General features: G+C 44.4%; 1 protein-coding gene across 1 annotated transcript in view; it reads left to right on the top strand.

Moving 5' to 3' along the window:
- The window catches only part of VAT1L (vesicle amine transport 1 like), a 192,433-nt gene that overhangs the window by 61,735 nt on the left and 117,725 nt on the right, over positions 1–12,973 (top strand). The window lies entirely within an intron of this gene.

Consider the following 12,973-nt stretch of genomic DNA (forward strand, 5'->3'; position numbering starts at 1 on the left):
GGGTTGATTAGCAGAGTTACCATGTGCAGTTGGACAGGCTGTACACTGCACAGAAGCACCAAACTGTGGGGAAGCAAGAGATGGCCACACTCTAGTTGCTAGGGCTCACAGGTCTGCCTGGCAACAGATACTAGCCTGTCTTTCTAATTCACACAAAACTGTGGTAGGGTAGAGCAGGGGCAGCTGTGGTTACAGATTGAAACTTTCCAACCCTGCCCTGCCATTGACAATCAGAAATCCCAGAGGGCCTGAAAAAAGCGATTTAACCTGGAATTAGTAGACCGAAGACCGTAACACGGAATGATACAGTCTTTAGAGTAAGAAGAGCAGAGCTGGCCAGGCACGGTGGCTTATGTCTGTAATCCCAGTGCTTTGGAAAGCCGAGGTGAAAGGATTGCTTGAAGCCAGGAGCTCGAGACCAGCCTGGGCAACATAGTGAGACCCTGTCTCTACAAAAAAAAAAAAAAAAAAAAAATTGTTTTAAATTACCCAGACATGGTGGCAAGTGCCTGTAGTCCCAGCTATATGAGAGGCTGAGGTGGGAGGACTGCTTGAGACCAAGAGTTTGAGTTTACTGCGAGCTATGATCATGCCACTGTACATCAGCCTGGGCAACAGATTGAAAACCTGTATTTAAAAAATAATAATAATAGAGAGAGAGAGCAGGGCCCTAAAATCTTCCAAGCATCCACTATGCTTGGCACTGTACTAAGTATGCTAACCTGTTTGCATGTGAGTTTGCTGAGGCTCAGAGAGACAAAGTAGCTTTCCAGAGTAACACAGCCTGTCAGTGCCATAGCTAGGTTGCAAACTCGGGTTTGCCTGACTCCAAAGTCCATGTTGTCCTGTTTCCCCAGTGCTGAGCTACCATCACATAGAACCCTCGGAGACTCTGCTCCTGTCCTTCCTGTACATTTGAGGGGCGTAAGCTACAAAGCCCTGAAATGGCAAAAGCAGGATCAGAACTCAGGTTTTCTGCTCCTGCGTGTTCAAGGCTCCCTTCAGAGCTAGCTTGCTTTGGGTCTTGTTCTGAAAGCGGGGATCTCCCACAGTCTCTTCCCTCCAGGGCCATGATAGTGCTCCTCTCCCACTCCCTATCTCGGGGCTGCCCGTTCTTGTTGCTCAAACAACAAAATTCGGTGCTGCCTTGACCCTCAAACACACCACGAGGTGAAAGTGGACTGACCTCTCTCTCTCAACTAGAGCAGAGGAGGGGCTGTCACTGGTGTGTCATCCCATAGGCCCGGGCTCATGGACCCACCTCCTAGGAGAAGCTTTGGGAAAGCAAAAGTCACCTCCCTTCCACCCTTGATCCTGAAGCTGCCTGCTGTGCTCCGTGAGGATGGGGTGTCAGGAAACCCAGCTGAGGGGGATCCGATCAGGCGTCTCGGGCACTGGCTGGCAGCTGAGTTTATGTGGGGAGTGGGCGTCATTGTTGCCAAATCCCTTCATGAACATGTCCTGTCCCCACAGGTGACCTTGGAAGCAGGCTTCCGCTTGCAGCTGGGCATGGGGTGGGAGCAGCAAAGGGAGGGACAGGTCCAGGTTCACTCAGTCCAGCTTAGGAAGCATCTGCAAACTGCCCTAGGGAGAGCCAGTGCTACAATTCAGCTCTGGTGGCTCTTTGTGGAATGTATTTGTACATGCATATCTGTTTTATCCTAACATTCTTCCTATGTTTCTCCCTCCATTGTCACCCTCATCTTGCCCTTCTCCCCACTCCATGTGCGTGGTTGAAAAGAAAATAACAAAATACTTGCCCTTGGCAGGCACATAAATTTCCCCCACCACTGATGTAAAGTTGTAACTGTGCTACCAACAGGTTGTATCTCAGTGGGCAGACCTCGTCCACCTCCAACCAAGGGATAAAGGAAGGGAGGCGACCGTGCAGCCACGGAACCTTCCTTCCAAGCCTCCACTTTCCAAGAAAGGACACACATCCTCCACCCCAGCCCTCAGTTGCCCTCTGACCTACATTGTGGGTCCTTTTGATTGCCTTTGCCTTTGCTCAAACTTCTGACTCTTCTGTTGTTTCCTCCATTCTCCTGCACTTACTGAGACCTATGCAGTAGCCAAATGCTGTGGATATAAAGTCAGTAAAATGCGGTCCTTTCCTGAAGGAGTAATGGTTTGGCTGTGTACACACCCAAATCTCATCTTGAATTGTAGCTCCCATAATCCCCACGTGTCATGGGAGGGACCCAGTGGGAAGTAATTGAATCATGGGGGTGGGTCTTTCCCACACTGTTCTCGTGATAGTGAATAAGTCTCACGAGAGCTGATGGTTTTATATAAGGGAGGTCCCCTGCCCACACTGTCTTGCCTGCTGCCATGTAAGATGTGCCTTTGCTCCTCCTTCGCCTTCCGCCATGATTGTGAGACCTCCCCAGCCATGTAGAACTGTGAGTCAATTAAACCTCTTTCCTTTATAAATTACCCAGTCTTGGGTATGTCTTTATTAGGAGCATGAGAACAGACTAATACAGGGAGTTTACAGCCTAATGGGAGATAAAAAAGAAATTTTTAAAGAAGAGAGAGACAGAGAAGAGAAAAGAAGAGAAGAAAGGGAGGAGAGGAGAGGGCAAAAAAAAAAAACTAGAGAAGAGAAGCAAGCAGGAGAGGAGAATCAGGGTACAGAGCAAAGGTTGGTTGGGTGGTGACATGAGTGAGTCTGGGGCAAAGCAGAAAGAGATTAACTCTTCTGGGGAACTCTGGGAAAGCTTCCCAGAAGAGATGGTATTGGAGGACAAAGGGGATGAAACCAGCTTATTGAGCAAACTGCTCTGGACCATCCCTGGGTGAACACATCACATGTGTTACCCACCTTGACCCACACCTAGCCTTGTGGAGTAGCCATTATCATCCTCGATCTAAAGAGGAGGAATCTACCTGGTCGATCTCAGGCTCATTTTGCCTGAGATCGACCAGGTAGTGAGAGCCCAGGACTGACTCAGGTATGAGAGCCAGGAGCTTTACCTCATTGTGCAACCTCTGCATCGTCGCATTTTCTGTTTCATTGCCTTGGATGTCGGTAACAAAGCACAAAGAACTTAGGCTTAGCAATAAGGAAGCTTGCATTTAAACCTCACCACTTCCAGTTGCTAGCACTTAGACTTTCTGAGCCTCAGTTTCCAATGATTCTGGCAAGATTACTCTGAGTAAGTTCCCTTACTCTTTCTAAGCCTTTCTTCCAGATGACAATATGATGTTGGGTGGATAGAACGAGATGTGTGTAAAGTACCCAGCATAGTGCTTGACAAAGCGTAACTTACCAGAAAGAGGTGGTTCCCCTTCCTTCTCTCCTTTTGGCCTAAAGACCCACAACTGTCCTGTAGCATAAGGCAGTGGTTAAATTGTGGAAGCTGGAGCCAGACTACTTGGATTCAGATCTTCTCCCTGGTATTGCTGTGTGACTTTAGGCTGTTACCTAACTTCTTTGTGCTTCAGTTCTTCTATCTGGGAAATGAGGATGAACTAGTACCTACCTCATAAAGGTTGTGATGAGGATCAAATGAGCTATTATTTATAGGGTATGTTGAGCCCTGCCAGGTACACAGTAAGCTCTGTGCAGCTGGAGTTGAATGAATCAACCTTTATGCTTCACCACTTTGCCTCACTTGCTTCTTAATCCAGGACCTTTGCAATGAGCTCAGAGCAGTCTAAGTAGAAGAAAAGGTTTAAATTTCATCTACCCAGTCACTTGCTAGAGCAGAGCTGTGACAGGCTAGGAAAACCCAGTGCACCATGGCCAAGCAAGAGCCTCAGACCCTGCTAATGGGGATGGGGGCTTACTTTCTCTTCCGGCTTCTCTGATCACAGAAGACTGTGTTGGTCATGCCCTGATCTACAGGATCCCACACACTAAACCCATGGACTCTGATGTCAGCCTCAAGTAGGAAAAGAGGAAGTGGATTGTTACAATGCCATAATTGAGCAAATTAGAAGAAGGATGCCTTTATAGAGCAGTGGATCTCAGCGCCGTCAGCACATTAGAATTCTCCAGAGAATGTATAATTATATACGAATAGTCAGGCCACATCCAGGTTTTAAATAAAATATCTGATTATCAGATATTCTGAGCATCATGGGGCCTTTCTTCTCTAAATCACACGGAATGTGCCAGTGATTTACCATGATGATTTACGTCAGTGGTTCTCAGCTTGAGCTGCATCAGAATCCCCTAGAGGGCCTGTTCAAACTCAGGCTGCAGGGCCCCATCCTGGGAGTTTCTGATTCCATAAGTCTGGGGTGGAGCCTGGGAATCTGCATTACAGCAAGTCCCCAGGTGATGTTGAGGCTGCTTTCTCTGCCACCACACACTGAGAAGCACGGATCCATACAATGAATAAAAGAGAAAAAAATAAGACACTGTCCACCAAGTCTTCCTAAAGAACATGTCTACTTCTTTTGGGGATTAAAAAAAAATTAGGCCAGGCGCCGTGACTCATACCTGTAATCCTAGCACTTTGGGAGGCCAAGGAGGGCAGATCATGAGTTCAGGATTTCGAGGCCAGCCTGGCCAGCATGGTGAAACCCCATCTTTACTAAAAATACAAAAATTAGCCAGGCGTGGTGGCACACACCTGTAGTCCCAGCTACTTGAGCAGCTGAGGCAGGAAAATCTCTTGAACCCGGGAGGTGGAGGTTGCAGTGAGCCAAGATCACACCCCTGCACTCCAGCCTGAGCAACAGAGTGAGACTCTGTCTCAAAAAAAAAAAAAAAAAAAAAAAAAAAAAAAAAAAAAAAAAAAAAAAAAATTGTCCATACTTATATTTTGAGCAATTGAAAAATGCCTGTCCCACTCTTTTCCATTTTTCTTCCCTCTCTCCTATCTCAGCCGTGCACCCCTGTAACTTCCTGCCATTGAAATTCTCAGCGCCTGTGTGTCACAGCGCATGTCACATGTAGGTCAACAGCTTTGCAGTGACAAACAAAGAAAAAGAAAAACTGACTGATGCTTGAAGCATTGTAGGTGAGAACATAGAATAGTCTTTGCTGCCTTTGGTGGCAGGTCACATGGATCAGCCCACACAGTGGAGTTTGAATTTCCTCTTCTTACAACAACTGAGTCACTGAATTGTTGAGCAGACAAATGACAGCGTGATCTGAAAAAAATGTTTCTGACACTGTGTCTAAACCTCAATGTGGGAGCTTGTATTGTCGTAAGAAAAACGTAAGTATGGCTCATGCATCCAATGTACTTGATTTTGTGACAATTTTCAGTTATTTTTGCTCATCTAAGTACCTCTGTGCTTCGATGAAGATGCAAAAATAAACTGACAATCTTTGGAAGAAGAAAATCTTACCCCACCATCTCCTCCAGGTCTCTTCTCCAAACATTCACAAGCTCATTCTGCTAATTCATTTCCATTCTTTGACTACATTAATGATCTGTGGTTTTCACGAGCTGTTTAACAGTGAAAACAACTTTTAGAAGAGATATACAAAATGCTTTTTGTAAGATGATCTTGAAAATGGTCAAGTTAGTAATAGAAAGTTCCATTTTCATCAAACTTGGGATAGGGACTCAACTTTCATACTTTTTGGGAGATTTCTCCAAATACACTGTTTTTGGCCCAGCTAAATAACTAGTCAATGTGATCAAGAAATCTTAGAACTGAAGGGACCACAGAGATCGTTAAGTCCAAGTTCCCATTTAAAAATGTGAAACCGGCTGGGTGTGCTGTCTCACGCCTGTAATCCCAGCACTTTGAGAGGCCGAAGCAGGCAGATCACGAGGTCAGGAGTTTGAGATCAGCCTGGCCAATATGGTGAAACTCTGTCTCTACTAAAAATACAAAAATTAGCTGGGCATGGTGCCGCGTACCTGCAGTCCCAGCTACTCAGGAGGCTGAGGCAGCAGAATTGCTTGAATCCGGGAAGCAGAGGGTACAGTGAGCTGAGATCGTGCCACTGCACTCCAGCCTGGGCAACAAAGCGAGACTCCGTCTCAGAAAAAACAAAGTGAAATCAAGGCACAGAGACATGAGCTTGCCCCTAGTCACACAACCCATTTGAGAAACTTGACCACAGGTGAGTCCTTTCTTTTTCCTTATCCATCTTCCCCGACATGCCCACACACTCCACTTTAATGCATGCCCTTCATTGTCTGCATATGTCCAAAAACATAGTGCACCAATGCAGTCTTTTGCTAGTGGTTCAGTGGAATTGGTGCTCTCATTCTCATGGTTTAGGTATATAATTGTACTTTAATGGTTTATTTATTTTATTAATCTCTGTCATCTTCATTACAATGCAAGTTCTAAGACAGGGACCATATATATAAATAACTTGTTTATATTTCTGGCATCTCTGATAATGTTTGATCCAGTAGAGATGCTCATTAAATAGCACTGTAGTCACTCCTGTAATCCCAGCACTTTGGGAAGCCAAGGCAGGTGGATCACGAGGTCAAGAAATTGAGACCATCCTGGCCAACATGGTGAAACCCCATCTCTACTAAAAATACAAAAATTAGCCGGGCATGGTGGCGGGCACCTGTAGTCCCAGCTGCTCGGGAGGTTGAGGCAGGAGAATTGCTTGAACCCGGGAGATGGAAGTTTCGGTGAGCTGATCAAGCCACTGCTCTCCAGCCTGGCAACAGAGGAAGACTCCGTCAAAAAAAAAAAAAAAACACTGTAGTGATGGAATGAACAACTCAATGAAGTAACAGAGAGGCTGAGATTCGAAGGATACAAGGAATAAACTGGGAGAAAAGACAGGAAAGAGGATTCCAAGCAGTGGGGATTGTATGTGCAAAGATCCTACAGTGAAAGACAGGGTGGCACTTAGGAAGAACTGACTATTTTTCCTTGTGGTTAAGGTAGAGTTCTGGAATACGGTGAAAAACAAGGCTGGAGGAGTAGACAGTATTTACATTATAGAGATTTTCCTAAGCCATCCATTCTCTGTCCTTACTTAGTTGAGTTTCTGATGCTAAATCCTGAATCTCAGTGCACTGGTAGGATCATCTAGCCTAAATTCCCACTTAATGGGTAAAAAGAATTTCAACTGGGCCCCATCCCAATCTCAAAACTGTTATAGCTAAAAACTGCTCCTTACTCAGTACTTAATATGTACCAGGCAGTGTAGTAAGCCTTTAAAGAGGTGAATTTACTCCTCTAATCATTCGTTTACATGCTGGAATATGATCTTGCTTTAAACTGCCAGTCTGTCGATCAGGGTCATATATTTCAGGGACCTAAATCAGCTCCCTTGTTACCACAGTCCCTGGATTCCCTGCTGCCTGTGCTCTGGTTAAGGAGACTCCAGCAGCTCTGCAATAAGGATTGAGTTGATTAACATCTGGTTGAAAATCTCTTTGCCCATATGAACCTGAGACAAAGCCATCCAAAGAGTAATTGATGGCAAAGACCCGCGGTTGTCTCTAAGATGGCAACTCGAGGGCTTAGCTGCACAGATGAAAAGATTAATAGCAGAGTGGCCTTGGAGTCAGGGATACCTGGATTTGACTTCCAGCTTTATCATTCACATGCCAGGTAACTTTGGGAACTTTCTTTTTCTCTCTGAATCCCCATGTTTAGGTATGAAAAGAAGACAAAAATACTTACACTAAAGGTGGTTTAAGGATTTAACGAAGCACTTTAGTACAGTATCTGCCTCATGGTGGGACAAAAGAAGCCGCAGCTGCTATTAATGCTGTATTGTTAGCCAAAGGGAAGAGAAGGGCAGATGTGGTGGAGAATTCTTACGTTCAAAAGAAGGAAGGAAAATCCATTAAAAACAAGCGCATGCAAATCGTCATTTACTGCAGTGACTAGGAGAATAGATTGTCTTGTTCATTCTATGTTCTGGTTCTGGAGGTAAACTGCAAAGTCCTTTTTATTGAAAGTTCATTCTGTCTTCCACAAATGTTTATTGAGTCCATGCTATTTACTAGGCACGTAGGAGAAATGAGGATAAATGAGCTGCTGATCCTGCATTCACCTCAGGAGTTGGAGAAGGGAGAATGCGGATTTTCTATAAATGTGTGGGAAGGCACTTTTCTGCTTAAATACAGAATGCTGAGCATTATTTAAAATTTATTGAAGATGTTATCAGGGCCTGTCATTGCCTAAGACAGGTGATGGGGAACAGAAAGGCTGCAAGTGGATATGTGATGAATTTGTGTTTTCCATCCATTAATCTTTATATAATAGTATAGATTATTATATATTATACATAATACTTATATAGCATACTAATCTTAATTGTGTTATTAGTAATTCCATTTCTATATTACTTACTAAATAGATAGTATATATTATGTATATATAATTATACATACACATATCATGGCTATATATATTAATTGTACATTATTCTAGTTATAAGTCATATTATATATTTATCTATTATCTAATACTCACATATTATACGTTATATAGTAATATAAGTACATAAGTGATCTGGATTACCTATATTATCTCTCTCTTTTTTTTTTTTTTTTTTTACCATGTGCATGTTTTTCTTTAAAATAGAAATAGTGAAGTTCTGCTTCAGTCAGAACCTACATAGGTTAATTAAATCCACGCTTTATTCCAACTCTACGACACTAAAGGACATGAAGGCTGCAAAACGATTGGGAAGGGCTGCCCCCATACACTCAACTCTTCCAGTTTCTCATGCATCTGTCCACCAAGTTTTACCAGATATTTACTATGTGCCAGGTTCTGCACTGGGCACAGGAGCAGAGGGCCGGTGGAGACACAGTCCCTTCCCCCACAGAGCTCTCAGATGGGGCAGGCAGAAGCCACAGAGGCTATGGTGGCCACACTTCGGGAGAAAAGAACCGCAAGTCAAAGGGGCACAAAAGGGGGCAACCAACTCTATCTGGGATGCTGGAAAGGATTCCTGGGGATGGAGATGCCTGAGTGGGAATAGCCCTGATTGGAAGAAGAGAGAGGAAGGGAGGGCATAATGAGAAGGGGGAAAGCATGTGGGGAAACTGCCGTTGATGCCAAAATAGCGTAGTCATGCAGGATCTGATGGCAGGATAGTGGATATGCCGCTACTGCGAATGTAATAAGACCAAGAAAAGTAGTAAGAGAGGACTTAGGAGTAGTGATAGCAAGTATGTATTGAGCATTGATTGTTCTAGGCACTTTCATGCATTATATCACATAATCTCACAGTAAACCTAGACTGTGTAGAGTATTGCTATCCAAATATTTTAGACGAGTGAACAGAGGTGCCAATACGTTGCTCAGCTGGTGTGTGTGGCAGCCAGGAGTGAAGCAGATCAAGCTGTTACTCTAGTGGTGCTGGAGCAGACACGTAACCTCTGTAAACCTCAGCTTCTTCCTCAGTAAAATAAGGTGAGGCTGGGCACAGTGGCTCATGCCTGTAATCCTGGTGCTTTCGGAAGCCAAGATAGATGGATTACTTGAGGCCAGGAATTCTAGACCAGCCTGGGTAACATAGTGAGACCCCATCTTTACAAAAAAATTTTTTTAAAAAGCTGGGCGCAGTGGCTCACACCGGTAATCCCAGCACTTTGGGAGGCCGAGGCGAGCGGGTCACCTGAGGTCAGGAGTTCGAGACCAGCCTGACCAACATGGAGAAACCCCGTCTCTACTAAAAATACAAAATTAGCCAGGCATAGTGGCACATGCCTGTAATCCCAGCTACTCTGGAGCCTGAGGCAGGAGAATCGCTTGAACCCAGGAGGCGGAGGTTGCAGTGAGCCTAGATCGAGCCACCGCACTCCAGCCTGGGCAACAAGAGCGAAATTCCGTCTAAAAAAAAAAAACTATTTGGGTGTGGTGGCATGTACCTGTAGTCCCAGCTACCAGGGAGGCTGACACAGGAGGATCACTTGAGCCTAGGAGTTCAAGGTTGCAGTGAGCCATGATTGAGCCACTACACTCCAACTGGGGTGACAGAGTGAGACCCTGTCTCTAATAACAAACAAAAGTAAGATGAAAGGTCATTCTGAGAATGCCAGGGTTGAGGGCTGCATAATGCCATGCTCGTGGCAAATGCTAATCGTGGTGGCTGAAGTTCTGTGTGTGTTAGGGAGTAGAGATTGGAAAAGTGGAGGAAATAAGTGAATGAGGGAGACTGGGTCAGATAATACGGGCCAGTCTTGTGTGATAAACTAGGTGGTGTGCATTTTATTCTGAAAGCTGTGATGGACATTGGGAAGTCCAAAATAAATAGTGACATGTTCAGTGCTGTGTTTGAGAAATGTCACTCTCACCACAGAAGGACTTTTGGAAACAGCGAGGTCAGGTGGAGGAGTGTTGTCTAGAAATGTAATGATCTAGACTAAGAAGAGACAGTTATAAGAGCTGTCGAGGACAAAGAGATAACGCAGTTGCTGAATATAGGGACGTGGGGGTGAGGGAGGAAGAGGAGGCCAAGATGCTGCCCAGATTCCTGGCTTTAGCGCTGGGGAATGGTGTAGTCCATCCACTGAAGCAGGAAACACAGTAAGAGGAGTGTTAAATTGCATCCCACCCCCACCACTCCAAATTCATATGTTGAAGCCCTAACCCCCAGTACCTCAGAATGTCACTTTATTTGGAGATAGGGTCTTTACAAAGGCAATCGAGTTAAATTGAGGTCACTGGAATGGGCCCTCATCCAATATGGTTGGTGTCCTTATAAGAAGGGGAAATTCGGACACAGAGTGTCATAGAGGGAAGACGGCGTGGAGAGACGCAGGGAGAAGAGGCACATCTACAAGCCGAGGAGAAAGGCCTGGAATAGATCTTTCACTCACATCCCTCAGAAGGAACCAACCCTGCCAACACCTTGATTTTAGACTTTGAGGCTCCAGAACCGTGAGAAAAGGAATTTCTGATGTTTAAGCCACTGGGTCTGTAGAACTTTGTTACAGCAGCACTAGGAAACTGACTTAGGGAGTAACTCATTCAGAGATGGCCACGAGTTAGGTTTTGGATCAGCTGAGTGTGATATGTTGCTTTTGGGACAGCCAGGTGGAGACAAATGCCAAAACGATAGAGATGCAAGTCCAGGACTCAATGGGCAGCTTGGGACTGGAGATTAACACATGCCAATCATTTTGGACACTCTGGCATCCATAGCACAGTGCAAGCAGTACAGAATAGAAATTTGAAAAATAGTTGAATGAATAAATGAATGTCCTATTTGCCTAAGGACAGAGGGCAGAAGGGAATACAGGGAGACTGGAACTAATTGTAATTTCCCATCCCGGTAGTAAGAAGGTTATCTCAAGCCTTGTCCATAAGGAGCTATAACTATGACATATCTGAGGCCAGCAAATTTTAGAGAATTGCTGCATTGGTTACTGATATTTACCCTCCCTAGAAAAGATAGTCCTCTGTTTGTTTTATAAAATCTAGAAGGCAGGAGAATTAAACAAGTATCAGTGCTATTCTTAGGACAGAAAACTATAGCCTGTCCAGAGTCTCAGGTTCATGCCCATATTCTGAAATGTTGACCTCCAAGGGAGTGTGCCAGCAACATGTCTATTTTAGGCAGCAACTTTAAAGCCTGCTTAGCTTAAAATGTCAGAATAAGTAGACAGCATAACAATGGAAAGTGGTAATAATTGGAAACCAGGAGACTTTACTTTGAATCCCAGATTTGCCTCTGAAAAAGTGGGTAACCTTAACCTTTCTGAATGTCTTTTCCTTTATCTATAGAGCAGTCATGGGGAGGGGGTAATTGGATGATCTTCCAACTCTGACATTCTGTGATTCTCTCAATGTTGCCTTTAATTGCAATGGGTGATAAGATGACATTTCCATAAATTGACCTGCCAACCTGATTTAGTCCACCAGCACGAAGATATGAAAATAAGATGATAGGCAGAAATTAACATCACAGATGACGCTGGTAGAATAGTTTCCCTCCTTAAAATGGCAGATGGAACACCAGAAAGAGACAACACTTGACTTTAGAATGTACCTTAGTTACCAGAAAACCTGGTTTTACTAGAAAATGTCTGAATGTACATGACCACAATATTTTGTCCAATGACTTCCATTTTGACCATATTGAAAAATGATATGGAAAAGTAAACCTGCTCCTAACTGCATTTGAGATTTCCCCTGGACCACTTAATATTTAAAACTTGTGTTGACCTTTTCTCTACATGCCTGGACATCTCGGCAATGGATATAATAAGCCCCTAAGGGGGAAAGGTAATTAGGATTTATTATCTAAGTGTCACATTTTGTGCCAGGTCTTTGACCTGTGTTGCAAAATACCTTATTTACACTTCCCTGTAGAAGATGCTGTCAGCCACATCCTATCTTTTCTGCACTTAACATGCCGAAGGTTGCTTAGGACTTCTGTCTGCTGTGGGAGCCCACTTGACCAGAACAAGCCAGATAGGCACAAGAATTACTATTGCAGAAGCAGCCCTCAACAAGTATCAGATGGAAATGTGCTGGATAAATACTCCAGCTTCCTTGCTCATGGTTGGGATAACTCAGAGGCATATTCTACACTTGCTCACAGGGTTCCCCAGAGGGATTGAGCTCCAGTTATACATGGTAGATATGGCCTTGATAACACATCTTTTATTGGCTGCCTTCTTTTACTGTCTTAATACCTTATTACTTCCTGAGATCATTGCCCAGGTAAAAATACCTACATCCAAATCGTTATGTCAGGGTCGGCTTCTGGGGTACCCAAACTAAGACATCTGCAAGAGCCCTGTGAAGTAGATGGCATTGTAAGATATCAGTTTTTAAGTCTTGGTGCTTGGATTCGTCCGATTCCCATTGACTTTTCTCTATGCCAGTGATTCTTAACCACGGAACATTTTCTCATTCCACCCAGGCGACACTTTGCAATGTCTGGATACATTTGTGGTTGTCACAACTGAGAGGATGCTACTGGCATGTAGTAGGTAGAGGCCAGGAGAGCTAACCATCTGACAACGCATAGTACAGTCTCCTACCACAAAGACTAATCCAACCTTAAAAAGGCCCCTTGGGCACGGTGGCTCGCTCCTGTAATCCTAGCACTTTGAGA

This window comes from Pongo pygmaeus, chromosome 18 (genome assembly GCF_028885625.2).
Source record: "Pongo pygmaeus isolate AG05252 chromosome 18, NHGRI_mPonPyg2-v2.0_pri, whole genome shotgun sequence".
NCBI classification, from domain to species: Eukaryota; Metazoa; Chordata; class Mammalia; order Primates; family Hominidae; genus Pongo; species Pongo pygmaeus.